The 14,547-nt window shown below is 39.4% G+C and overlaps 1 protein-coding gene across 1 annotated transcript in view; it reads right to left on the bottom strand.

The window, feature by feature from the left end:
• CTNNA1 (catenin alpha 1) overlaps positions 1–14,547 on the bottom strand; it is a 244,634-nt gene that overhangs the window by 88,246 nt on the left and 141,841 nt on the right. The gene's annotated exons all lie outside the window — the stretch shown is intronic.

Here is a 14,547-nt window from a genome sequence, read left to right as displayed (position 1 = left end):
AGGGATAGACATTGGGAAGAGGTAACTATGGGGAGGAAATGGGAGGGGAGCTGTTGCATTGTGGTAAACTGTGGTCAATGATATGAGACAAAGTGTATGTGAACTGCTGTATGGAAAGTGAATTTGCTCTGTAAATCTTCACCCAAATCACAATACATTTAATTAATTAATTAAAGAAAGGGAAGAAAAAAATATGTTGATTTCCTCATAAAAACCCCATCTTTTAATTCTCAGATGATTGGAATTGAGGTAGTTTTGCCAAAATAAGAGAAGCCAAGAGACAAAGATTTGTGCTTAAAATTTGGCTTTAAAAATTACATTTGTATTTTAAGTCAAGGTTCACTTTACACCACTTTCATTAATGAACCACCTCTCCTTGAACTGAGAGGAAACATAGGTCAACACCTGATTCTGATGAATTCTTGAGATCTGAAGAATGTCAAGAGGTAAAAGATGGCACCTGGCTCAAGCTGTTACCATGATGGGTCAGAGTTAATAATACATACTATGTATCTCAAATAAGAATGCTTTGTACTATTATTTTAAATTCTAGGTTATGCATAATGCAACTCTACTGAAGAGCAAAGGGCATATTAGCCCCTATTTGTTAAGGGGTTGTGAGAAGATTTGCCTGGGCACCATTTTAAGCAGAATCAACATAGACTGTGGTTGGGGAAAAAAAAAAAAAAAGAAGGACAAATGCAATTATCCCAGGTAGAGCCAGCCATGTCCCTGAAGGTAACTGAAGACATCAGTTAGGTTAGACTATGAAGTATATTAAAAGTTTGTCCAGGCCGAAGTATGGCTCTTGTTTATAAAACACATCAGCAGCCACAGGAGAGAGACAGACAAAAACACTGAGGCCAGTGTTCTCCTTTTGGGTACCCTCTTGAAACATTCCGATAGGGGTACATCGCTACTACATAAACCAGGACAGCAGGTGACTGGCTGGGGATTGCAAGATCTGGTTATGTTTACTGACTGCCTTTTATATACATTTGTTCCTCATTTTACCTCTTATTCCCAATCTGTGTAATAGGGATGCTGCCATTTCTATGGACTGGTAGCACAGAAAAGAGAATGATTACTAAAGAAAGACAGGTTTTTTGTTGTTACCATATGCTGTCGAGTCTATTCTGACTAATAATGACCTCATGTTACAAAGGAGAACTGCCCCAGAAGGTTTCCAAGGCTGCAATATTTATGAGAGCACACTGCAGGTCTTTTCTCCCACACAGTAGCTTCTTGGTTCAAACCGCCAACTTGTTGGGTAGCAGCCAAGCACTTACCAATGCACCACAAGGGTTCCTCAGAGGTTATTTAGTAGAGAATAACAAGAAATAAGAAAGGGCTTATGATTATTAAGAGCTAAAATACAAGAAATTGATAGGGTCACTATCAAATCTAGTCAGAGTTCCATTCATTCCCCTTTCCCCCAATACTCCTATACTGATAATGAAATTTAGTAGTACACTATATGAATGAGGGAAAAAAGTCACCCTCAACAAAACTGATTCCACTTAAGATAATTCTGACATGGAGGAACAAATCTACTATCATCAAGTCAAATCCGACTCAAAAGAGACACCCATAGCATTTCCAAGGCTGTAAATCTTTACAGAAGCAGACTGCTCTTGTCCCTACTAGAGCAGATAGTAGGTTAGCAGCTCAGTGTGTTAACCCAATGCCACCAGAACTCCTACCTGCAGGAATAAATGTGGTTTTTTCAGGGCTATCAGTCAGAAGAAGAGTCAAACTGGAAAGTATGACTAAAGGCTAAAACCCATTAAATGTGGAAGAGACAGTCTCTCTCTAACAAATCGTACTAGCAAAACTTGATATCCACTTGCAGAAAAATGAAACAAGATCCATACCTCACACCAGACACAAAAAGTAATTCATGATGGATAAAAGACCTAAATGTAAAACCTAAAACTATGAAGTTCATCAAAGACAAAAACAGAGGCAAACTCAGGAGCTCTAAATAGACTATCAAACATAACCAAAACTTCACAAACAGAAGATAAACTAGATGACTGGGACCTTCTGAAAATTAAATTCTTATGCCCATCAAAAGACTACTCCAAAAGAGTAAAAAGAGAATATACAGATTTGGAAACAGTATTTGGCAACGATTTATCTGACAAGGTACTTATCTCTAAAATTTATAGAAGACTTTCAGACCTCAACATCAGAAAGACAAACAATCCAATTAAAAAACTGGGCAGAGGACATGAACAGACAATTGACAAAAGAAGATATTCAGGCAGCCAAAAACACATGAAGACTTGCTCACAATCACTAGACATCAGAGAGGTACAGATCAAAATGACACTGAATTATCACCTTGCCCCAGCAATAATAAGCAAAATTCAACAAGACAGAAAACAACAAATTCTGGTAAGACTGTGGAGAAACTGGAATTCTCATATACTGTTGATGAGACTGCAAAATGTTAAACTATGGTATGGTGCTTCCATAAAACGCTGAAAACAGGAATATCATTTGATCCAGCAATCCCACTGGGACACGAATCGATGTACACCTATGTTCACTGCAGCACTAATCACAAACAAGCTAAGTGTTCATCAATGGATGAATGGATAACCAAACTATGGTATATACATACAGTGAATACTATGCAATATTAAAGAACAATAAAGAATCCACAAAACATCTCATAATGTGGATGAACTCAGAGGACCTTATGCTGAGTGAAATAAATTAATCATAGAAAGATAAATGTTATGAGACCACTATCGAGGAAGTCAAGTCAAGGAAACTTTCTTTGCTGGTTACCACGGATAGAAAGAAAGGGGAGGGGAAACTGCTAGCTAGGTAAGAGGCTGATAACTGATTTGGGTGAAGGGAAAGGGAATCTACCAAAAGCAGGTGCCCAGCACAGTATCACTAAGGAAGATATGGACAGGTACACACAAAGTACAGACAATGAAGGTAAATACTATTACTTACACAATACTGCATTATCAGTAATAACAAACATTAACCTATAGGTGGATATGTAGATAAACAGGTAAGATGATCAGGTATGGGTAGGCAAACAGGAATATATCCATGATCATACACAGGTTTGACAGACGATATTCCTACATTCATATTTGTATGTGCTATAAAAATGTTCATCTATATAGCAGAGCTAATAGGGAGCAAAGTTACAATAACTTCCTAGCTACAACCAAACACCTTAAGGGAGTGAGTCGCTGGGCTTGTGTGCTCAGGACCATGGCCCTGGCAGACATCAGGCTCAACTGGCATAATATACTAAACAAAAGCATTGTTCTACATCCTACTTTGGTGATTAACCACTGGGATCTTAAAAACTTGCAAGCGCCCATCTAGATGCAACGATGGGTCTCTCTTCATCCAGAGCAAAGAAGAATAAAGAAAACCAAAGATGCATGGAAACAATTAGACCAAGGGACTAGTAGACCATGTGATCCTCAGCCTATATGACCATGAGACCAGAAGAACTAGATGGTGCCCAGCTACCACTGTCAACCACTCAGAAGGGGATCAGTGCAAGAGATCCTGGATAGAGTAAGAGAACAAAGTGGAACATAACTCAAAATCGTATAAAAAGACCAGGTTTGGTAGTCTGATAGAGCCTGGGGAAAACCCTGAGACTATGACCCCTAGTCACTCTTCAGGCCTAGAATTGAACTCACTACTGTGGTGTGGCTTAACCTTCAGCCAAACAATAGACAGGCCTGCAGAACTAAACTATTACACCAGGGAGGTGCACTCCTTAGAACAATCAACCAAGGGAGATCAAAGCGCAGCATTTGCACAGGGAGGAAGTGGGCAAAGAGCTGTTACACTGTAAGGATTGCAATCAATGTCACAAAATACAATGTGTATGAACCAGCAAAAGGAAAATGAATTTGGCCTATATAAACTTTCACCCAAATCACAATAAAAAAGTTTAATTTTTTTTTCAGACAGTATTAATTAGTTACTGACAAACTCAAAGTTAAAATACCACAATTTAAGGCAAAAGTGGCCAAAACTGAATCAAACATCAAACCAACCTCCTAATTAAAGCTTTAATCAGGAAAATCTCAGCACATCCCTTAGACACTCAAGCACAATTTTCTAAATAAACCTAGGAAAAGGTTTATTTACTGGGAAAACCCAGTAAAGTTCCTAATTACTTTTTTTTGAGTGTTTCTTATTGTGGTAGTTCAGTTTGTGTGTCAACGTGCCTGGGCCTGGGTGAGTGGCTGGGCAGCTGGTGATAGTTATTCCCCATGATGAGACTGGCAATCAGCTCCATGGTGGGATCTACCACAAGCAGCTGAGTAGCTGCCTCTGGGATGTGGTCTGCTTCTTGTAGATAAGGAGAAGCTTTGAGAATGGTCTCTCGTCTATGGCACGCTTGGACCCTGCATGTAGCCGTGTCATTGTTCATCAGCCTGTTATGCTCTGCCAACCCTGGGACTTACAATGGACTTAAGTTAATGGCCTGCCCTGTGGTTTGGTAACATCGGGACTGTGCCGTTTTACTTGTCAACCTTGGGGCTTCTCAGCCTCAGCAGCCAGCAGCTGAGTGAAGAAATGCCTCTAGCTCCAGTGGGCCGGGAGCAGGAGGCAGAGCTGGACTCCAAGGTTGAGGGGCTTTCACCCAGCCCCTAGAGCCTGGCACTTTGAACTTGGACTTAAAGCCTCCAAATTGTAAGAATAAACTCCTGTTTGTCAAGGCCATCCCATTTGTGGTATATTTCTTGTCAGAGCGGCACTAGGTAACCAGAACACTAATAGATCCTTTGTTCCAGAAAACATGGAATTTGAAACCCAAAAGCTGGGCTAAGTGAACTCAAGACCAATTCCCTTAAGCCTCAAATGCCCAGGAATTTTCTTGAATTTGGGTAGAGAGATTTATTTTGAAATTATGTAAAGGCAAATCCTTGACCTTGACTTTTGAAGACATTATATTCACACAATAAAATTCACACATTAAGATGCAATCCACATCATGAATCTGTTAATTCCATCTTTGTCAAACTACCCTAAAAATCAATTTGTCTTTCTTGTTACCACAGAATATAGAGGACTGTGCCTCATTAATCAGGAAGGGCAGCTCAGCTGCAGTTATTTACTGAACCTTTTAGGTTATACTAGACAGACCACCTTTTCAATCAAAGTAACCCTTTAAAGTTCCTCAAACATAGTGTTAGAAAAGGCAATCCTTTAGCATATAACTCTTCCTGGAAGTGGCAAAATAGCTTTAAAATAAGTAACCCTAAAAAAGCAAAAAACAAACTCACTACCATCAAGTCCTTTCTGACTCATAGTGATCACCATTGGGTTTCCAAGGCTGTAAATCCTTACGGAAGAAGATCACCCAGTCTTCCTTCCACAGAGTGGCTGGTGGGTTTGAACCGCTGACCCTCCTGTTAGCAGGTAAATGCCTTTTCACTATGCCACCAGAGCTCCTAAGTAACCCTAAACTCCTATCTAATTGAGTGATTTCAGTTCCACTGAACAGAAAAACTACCCAGGTTCATACAATTTTGATATGGGTGTTCCTATCAAGCAGTGGCAAAGGCCTTCTAATTAAAAAGATAAGGCATATTTAAGGTCTTATCATAAAGCTTCTCCCCAGCAAGTAAACAATGAGTTAAGGAGAGGCAAACCTCCTTTAGCAACACAGTTTGGGCCGAGATAATACCCACTGCCATCTAGTCGATTCTGACTCACAGCAACCCCCTTTGGGTTTCTGAGGTGGTAAATCTCTACATACATAGACTGCCCAGTGTTCCTTTCACCGAGTTCCTGGTGGGTTAGAACCATCAACCTTCTGGTTAGCAGTCAAATGCCTTAGGTACTATACCACCAGAGCGCCTTGGCTGAGATAACAGAGGGGCTTTTAAAGCCCATCTTTAACAAAAACACAAAGAAGCCATTCCACCTTACTCTTGTGTAGAAAAGCTACTATTTATTTCAACAAACTAAGCAGTCACTGGATTGGGCAGAATCTTCCTCAGACAGTTCAAGTTCATAATTTGAAATAAAATAATTCAGAGCAATACATAACACCAATAATATCCTGTACTGTGCAGGGTTAAACAGGAGTTCTGAATGACATTAACAATGGATTAAAATAATAAATCAAAGTTATGCAAAGGAGGTTACATTTAAAATAGGCATTAAAAAAAAAAAGGCATTAAATAGTAGAATATCCTGGAGAATTTTACTCATTTCAATGATGACCTCTGAAAGAATAAAGGTGTTTTCTTCAAAGAACTAACTCCTGCTTGAGACAGAGCAAGCATTCTCTTATTACAAATTGATAATCCATGAACCATACATACATATGGTCTTTGCCACAGATGACCCAGGTCTTCTCACTGCTGTGGCAGGTGCCCATGTCTACCAATTCCTCCCTCATACCCCTTCACCTCCTCTCAACTTCCTGACTCCATTCCACCCTCATAATTTTGCCCCCCAAATTCCCAGCAATACCTGGGAAGAGGTAAAATGTCTCTGGCACTGCTAGTAGAAATTCAAGGCACAATTTAGCCCCTAGAAATAGTATGACAAAGGTCTGGTGAGCCCAGAAAAAACTACTCAACCTAAAACGTAACCATACAAAATAAGTACAATTTCACACTGCTTCTAGAGAAAAACGTGCTCTCAAAGTTTAAGAATCTATATGGTCTCTTCATGACTCTTCCTACACTCTCTCTAGTGGAGCCTGGCCATTCCCATGACTTCAACAACTATGGTGACTATGCCATTTTATCAGCTATGATTCAACCACGTGCATTTTTGTTCTTCAGATATGCCATATTCTCACTCACCTGTCTGGAATACTCTCAAGACCTCCTCCCCCTTAACCTCTATCCATCCTTTAGATAAGATATTGCTTCCTTGTAGAAGTTTCTTTCAGCTAACTTGCACCTTAAGCTCAAGTTAGGTTTGTCTCTGGAGTGTACCATAGCTCCTCACACTTGTCCATCAGAGCCCTTCTCAAATTATACCCTGGGATAATTACCTGTTGACCTGCCTATCTCCCAATGAACACGAAAGAAACAAAAAAACCAATGACCAATTACAGAGCCATATAGGATTTAGTGTGTAAGGTGTATGGCAAACCATCAGTCTCCTGCTCACTCGTCATTAGTGAAAATGTAATATTTTCAAATGATCCCAAATACTTCTTGCCATTCTCATTCTAATGTACAATGAAGTTGGAGAAAACAGAGAAGGAAGTTAAAAAAAACAAGTGCTTTAACCCTTAAACATTGAAGCACTATTTAAAAGAAAATGGGAAGGTCTGATTAATTTAACAAGAAAGCCTAATTAATTAGATACAATACCTCCATCAGTCATGATGTATAAGTAACCTTCAGCTCCCAGAAAATTAAACAAATACCAAGAAATTAGTAAGTGAGCATTCCACAACTCTTAAGTCAGAATGTGTGTGTGATGTGTCTTCCATACAAGGCAAGAAAGGGCTGGCACAGGATCTTTACTTCCAGGTATGAAATAGAAAAACTGAGGCAATCATCCATAGACTAGAGGCCTTCAAGTAAACTAAGGGGTGAGGAACCTTAGAAAGAGGTGATATCCAAACTGTAGCACATAGGTAGAAAGACATCAGAGAAGAATGGGAACTTTAATATTAAAGAGCCTCTTGAGAAAAAAATGCTTGAAAACCAACACTTATTAAAGAGTCAATTCATGTCTTCCTAAGTGGGACTAAAAGGTTTGCTATGGGCTACGCAACACACTGTAATTCAATATACAGTTAGCATATAATATGAGAAGCAATTTGATTCTGGTTGTTCCACCTGGCCCGCAGATGGTTGATAGGCTCAACATAAACTGAATATGTGGCAAGAGCCTCTGGGAGCCCTATGCAAAGGCTGAGTAGTTCAATCTTAAAATAAAATGGTTGTTTAGCCTGCACTCCCAAATTCACTTTAAGGACTATCCTCTCCTTAAGTTACAAAGAACACAACAATTTCTAGTTTGCCTAATGCTACTATTTAATTCTATAAATTAAAACACAAAAAGAAAAAATTGTGTAGAGGACTCTAATATAGATCATTCCCTTTCTTTCTCTTTCTACCACAGAAAGCAAAAATTTAGAAATGAGTTTTATAGATTTGCCTGAATATTTTCTCAGATCACAGAGCTAGCCTAGTTACCAGCTTTACGTTTTTCTCGGTTCAATGATGCAACACACCTGGAAACATGCTGGGGCACCTATCACTTCCAATAAACTTTTCAGCTTTAGCCAGAAATGCATGCTGAAATATGGCTTTGGGGGTATACCATCATGGCTAACAGTATATACCATGTCCAGTTACATGGTTGCTACAGCAAAGAACTAATTCTCAGTAAGTAAACTATAATGAACATATGGCACCTTCTCACCAAATTCTGAAAGATCAGAAGAATCTATTCCTAAGGAAAAAAAATGAGAAAAATCATGATGGAGAAAAGTTAGGAGAGTCCCAGCCCAGGCTGAACCACACAGCTGATTAGTCCAACCTCCTTCCTGAGCCACCAGGTTTCCTTTTCCTAAAACAGACAGTAATCATATACTTGTTACATAGTTGCTGTAGATAGTAAAGTCAGGAAGTTCCCAGACACACTAACAGAATAGACTCAACATAAAAAAGTCATAGAATAGGATCTTAATTTTGAAGCGACAAATAACCCAGAAAAAAGTAAAGAGTAAAAGGACTCAACTGTGGGGCTATTTTGTTGTTGTTGTTGTTGTTGTTTGTCATCAAGTCGGCCCGATTCATAGCGACCCCTCCTTGGGTTTCCAAGGCAGTATCACTACGGAAGTAGGAATGACCAACCTTCCTTCCGAGGAGTGGCTGGTGGGTTTGAACCGCCAGCCGTCTGGTTAGCACGCAAGTGTCTTAGCCACTATGCTACCAGAGCTCCTGGGGCTATTTTAGTAGAATTTAAAAATAATCAATGGAATGGTAAAATAAGGCAAAGATTTGTGGTATACCAGGGATTCTCTTGGTTTCTATTTATGTTGATTTAAAAACAAAGCTCTTTCTCAAGGGCTCTGATCCCTTCTGTCCTGTACTAAAGATAATGAGTTATTAGGGAATCTCTGTTTACTGAAGACCCTGCAATGCATCATGGTTTCCACTTGGTGCTGAGTCTGTTGCTTAATATGAAAAGTTGAGTGTCTGTTTTAATGTTAAGTAAGATCCTTGCCTTTCATTAAAATTAAGTATATGGAGAAAAATCATTAAACCTTTCAAAAAGACAAATGACTAACTGGAAAAAAATATTTGTAACAAAGAAAACAATGTTACTTATTTTAATAAATAAAATGCTTCAGCCATATATATATTTAAGATGACAACCAAATTTGGAGTTAAGGGGTGGGAATGAGCAAATAATCTACAGAAGAAAAATGTCAATATATATATACAAGCTGATGTTCAATCTCACTCATAATTAAAGAACAAATCAAAGAGAGCATTTTTTCACCTATCAGATTCACACACATTTTAAAAGTTTGCTAACATTGATATGGGTGTTACACAAAGCTCTGATCATGCAGTGTTTAAGGTATTTGGCTGCTAATCAAAAAAGGTTGGCAGTTCAAACCCACCAGCCACTCCATGGGAGAAAGATGAGGCAATCTGTCTTGTAGGGTCACTATAAGTCAGAATCAACTCATTGGCAGTGGGTTTATCTAAAGGTGTTAATATGGGGGAGGGGTGGCTGGCACATAAAGGGAGGAATGTAAAATAGTGTAAAACTTTTTGTAAGGTAATTTGATGTTGTCTACTCCTTTTAAATGTACGTTGTTGTTGTTGTTGTTGTTGTTATGTGCCGTCGAGTTGGTCCCGACTCATAGCGACCCCTCCTGGGGTTTCCGAGGCAGTATCATTATGGAAGTAGATTGTCCCATCTTCCTTCCGAGGAGTGGCTGGTGGTTTTGAACCGCCAGCTTTCTGGTTAGCAGTCAAGTGCTTTAGCCACTATGCTACCAGACACCCTATAATCCTGCAATTCTGTTGCTAGAAACTTCTGTATCTTATATAGAGGTTTGCTTAAGGATGCAAAGATATTAAACAGATTATTCATTTTACATTGTCTGCAACAGCCAGAAGTCTCAGAACAAACTACATGTCCATAAATTATAATACAAGCGGAAAATCATGGAGCCATTTCTCTCTCTCTCTCTCTCTCCCTCTCTCCCTGCCCGCCTCAACACACAAATACACACACACAAAACAAACATCAGGACAAAACCTGCTACATCACAGGAGGACAGCTCCCTCCCCACTGCTCCCTCAAATCTCAGCAAGCCCTGACCCAATATCTCAACAGCAGCCATAATGCTGACATGCAAGTATAAGCCTTTCAAAATAAAAAATAATTTTGCTATTTTGGGGCCAAATTTCATCTATTTTTTAAAATCAAGGATGCCATATATTCAATTTGTGTGTATGCCTTAGCACATGTCACCCTTCCTCCACACCATTGCACACTAACAGGGTGCTTCTGAGAGAATGACATTTCCAAGTTTCAGGAACCAAGCCTGCTAGCATCTAGACAACATACATGCAAAATTCATCCCTTTAAATTTAGCCAATTGGGTCAAAGAGCTCACTAAAAAACTGAACAGGAGTTATTCAAGTAAGTATGAGTGGGCAGTTTAACTCTTAATTCTATATTGTGCAAATGGCTTTGTACAGCTGGTGGCCATCAATGTAGTCAGGAGGAAATGCATCTAAATCAAAAGCAACACAAAATGTAAAGAAAGAGAAGGCAGGGAAGATCAATCCAAACTTAATTATATTTCAGAATTTAAAAAAGCATGCTACACACATAGGAAGGGGAAACATGAGGGCAATAATGCCCTACAAGCAGAACAAGAGTTTTAAAAAAGGTTTGGCTATGTGCATTTCAATCAGTCTGTGCATGAATCAAGTTGCTGTTGAGGTGATTTTTACTTGTGGCGATCTGTGTGCGTCTAACTAGGACTGTGCTCCAAAGGGTCTTCAGTGGCTGACGTTTTGGAAGCAGACTGCCAGGACTTTCTTCTGAGGTGCCTCAGAGTTCACTTAAACTGGCAAACTTTTGGTTAGCAGTCGAGCACATTAACCATGTGCACCACCCAGGGATTTTAACATGAGACCAAAAGTACTTTAAAAAACCAAAATTGAAGGAAGGCAGGGATGGGGATATGGAGCCAGATAAGGCTGGGGTTCCTACAGACCTAACGTGGACAGTCTACTTTTAAAGGTTTTGGGGAAAAAAAAGATTTCCAGCAACATAGACACTTTATTTAACCTGACATTTATTTTTTCACTTGTTAACTGCACACCAAGACTCCAGGAGTCTAGAATTCTGAATGTTCTCAGATCTTCTGGCTCTACCTGTGACTAACTACTCTTTAGCTTGGGAGCTCTGGTGGCGTAGTGCCTAAGGCATTTGACTGCTAACCAGAACGCTGGCAGTTCAAACCCACCAGTTGCTCCTCAGAAGGAAGACTGGGCAATCTACTTCCATAGTGATACCACCTCGAAAACCCAAGGAGGGGTTGCTATGAGTCGGATTCGACTCGAGGGCAGTTTTGGTTTGGTTTGGTTAGCCAGACTTTGGCAAACCATCAATCACTATATTTCTATTTGCCTCCGTTCTATAGGTTCTGTCTGGAAGACAGACAAACTGACCATGTTTAGTGCCAAACCCCAGTGATTCTTCCTATTTTTTCAAATAGCAAATCAAAAATTTAAAAGAATAGTCACATCTTTGTCTCCACAAACATACATGCTTTCAAGTAGTGAACAACTCTAGGGTTTACCATAATCTTCCCCCAACTTCCTTATTTCCTCTTTCCTCCCTCCACATACACACATAACAAAAAGACTAATAAAACTACATTCTAATTAGGGTCTCAATACAACACAGGCCCAAATGGTTGCCAAAAAAGACTCCCAAGATTCGTGATTTCCATCTTAAAAACTGTGATCACGTTCTGATAAATCTGAGAAGATGCCCTTATTTAGATTATGAGAGATTGCGAACAACAAGGTTTATTTTAACAGACTATTCTAGAGCATCTCCGTGTAGCACCTGATGTCAGGATATTAAAATTTTTGGAGTTGAGCATGATTATAGAAACATCAGGCATTTTAGTATAAAGCAAAATATCAAGCTACCTCTCCTACCACAATAGAAGATTCCACCCATATGTCTGTATATTTGCTTCTTCAAGTGCAGGACATAATTCTCCCTAATTAGTCATATGTATAAATGCAAACTCTCACGCAGAGGAATGCAGACTACTTTCACCTAAGACCTGCAACTTGACTCCCTTATTTGTTTAAAACCATTTGCAGAAAGGAGATGGATTAGATTTTACTTCTCCTTTGCCTTTTCACAAACAACTAAAGCAGTGAAAATTGAAACAGATGACAGAGATAGTACCTTCCAGAAGTAGTAGTGCAACTTTAATTAATTCAAAGGCATATGTATGAAACATAAAGCTGCTCTAAAACGAAACCAAGAAAAAGGTTAGATCAGAAAGAACAAGAACTTCTGCTTAGCCCTTTTAGCTAAAAAAGGGTAAAGATTAAGAAATGATACAAAATTCCATCAATGGAAAATGTGTACTCCACCAGCTTTAAGGCAAAACATTATGTCTTCTTTGGTTCTATGGCCTGTACCCCTTTTGAACCCAAAGAGAAGGCAGATGACAAAGGTGGCGGGTGACCTAGAAGGAACTGCGCTATCTGGGTGCTGTGATACAGCAAGCATTATTGTTTACTTCTCCACACACATCAAAAAATAATTACTCTTGATTGCATCTGTGCTTCTCTGGGCAATTTTCCTTGCCCACAAATCTGTTATAATAGTACTGAGATAATATAATTTAAGTAGTTTCAATTTGTTAGTATATAAGAAGTATGCCAATAGACTAGAGAGCAGAAAGGAAGGAACCAAGAGTCTGAGAAGAATGTGATATTTTTCCTTCTAAATTTTCACATAGAGCTCTTTCCTAATCAAGGCTGCTCTAATCCAAATGACTCATATGTTTTTCTCCACACGGAACTAAAGTTGTTGCTTGAGGCAAGAGTTTAATCCAGTTTCTCTTACATGGCAAAAGTTTTCTCACCAGAAGGTGGCTGATTTCCCTAATGGCATTCACATTGTCCCAAAGGCTTTTTCTCCTTTTTTTAAAAAAAAAAAAGTAAAGACCACCTTATGAGACTCCCCTGGCTTGGGACTTTCAGGAGAAAGTTCCTGTGGAACAGCGGTTCTGAAACACTGAGTCCCAGACTTCGTAAGAATTTGATTAAATCTATAAACCCTATCCACAGAAAAATGCACAAGCAACAAAATTTTTCTGTCTGTGGATGCAACTTAAGAATTTCTGACCCATGGAGTATGGAAATTTCCAAAATCAGTGGTCCTCCTAGAGTCTAAAACAGGACATGCTTCCCTACCTTCCTTAACCAGAAAGCAGGAACACAGTACCAATGCAGGCTCTTTCTGAGGACACAAGCATCCTCAGCTGGTAGACTTCCCTTGGGCCTGGCAGAAACTACCATACAACTGCACTGCACTCTGAGATTCTGCCTACATAATCTTCTTTCCTTCCCCTCTCCTTTTACAAGTATCATACCTGCACCGTAGTCTGAGGCTCACTTGGCCTATTCCTTTATGCTTCCCAGTAATGTCCCCTAATAAAACTCTCATACTTCTGATCTCCTCTTGGGGAATGCTTCTACAAGGACCAATACTGACATACCTTCATTTCGGAAGTTCATATAGCACCTTTAAACGGACCCCTACACATACACAAGGAATGAACCTTGGAGTCTTCCAGTCCTCACCAACACCGAAACTATACCCCTTCTGACAGTGACTTTTCAGACTTATCCAGTGAAATCAAACCCTCAGAAGTTAACAATCCAATGATGTTCTTGTTTCACAGATGCCAGGGTAGGTTTGAGATTTCTGCATCCATGTCCAAGAAAAGATCTACTGAGGGTAAGTGCCAGAGGTATGAGGGGAACTGGTACTTAGGACCAAATCAATAAGGTAAGATGTGTATCTAAGAAGGCTTACCTTCATTAGGCTTGAAAATGTTGACAGTCACTCATGCTACAGAAACATCTTTCACACTTACACAACATAAATCTGGAACTGTACATTTAAAACCAAGGTCTAAAATGTGATGACACTATTCAATAGAGAGAAGCTAGAGTTAGGTCAGGTAAAAACAGCCAAAGAAAAAATCCTATTAAAAAATATGAATGACCTTTTGTATTCACTAGAGAGAGTCCAACAATAGTTAGTAAGAGACTCAAGTCAGTTCTTATATGTGCCAATATTAAATGTCCAAATGGTCTATTGTTTGAGCGCCACAATCCCAATCCCAGCACCAGCTGAGGCATTCAGCTGAAGGAATAGGTGAGACGAGATTCTGAGGTAAATACAAGGGAGCACGTCAGAATCCAGGCATACTACATCACTTGTCCTAAGTCATTTCTGTTCCAGTGTTAACACTTAGGGCATGCAGTATTA

This window comes from Orycteropus afer, unplaced genomic scaffold (assembly GCF_000298275.1).
Source record: "Orycteropus afer afer isolate SDZICR_OR568_19922 unplaced genomic scaffold, OryAfe1.0 scaffold00056, whole genome shotgun sequence".
Classification (NCBI taxonomy): domain Eukaryota; kingdom Metazoa; phylum Chordata; class Mammalia; order Tubulidentata; family Orycteropodidae; genus Orycteropus; species Orycteropus afer.
This window is presented reverse-complemented; position numbering and strand designations above follow the sequence as displayed.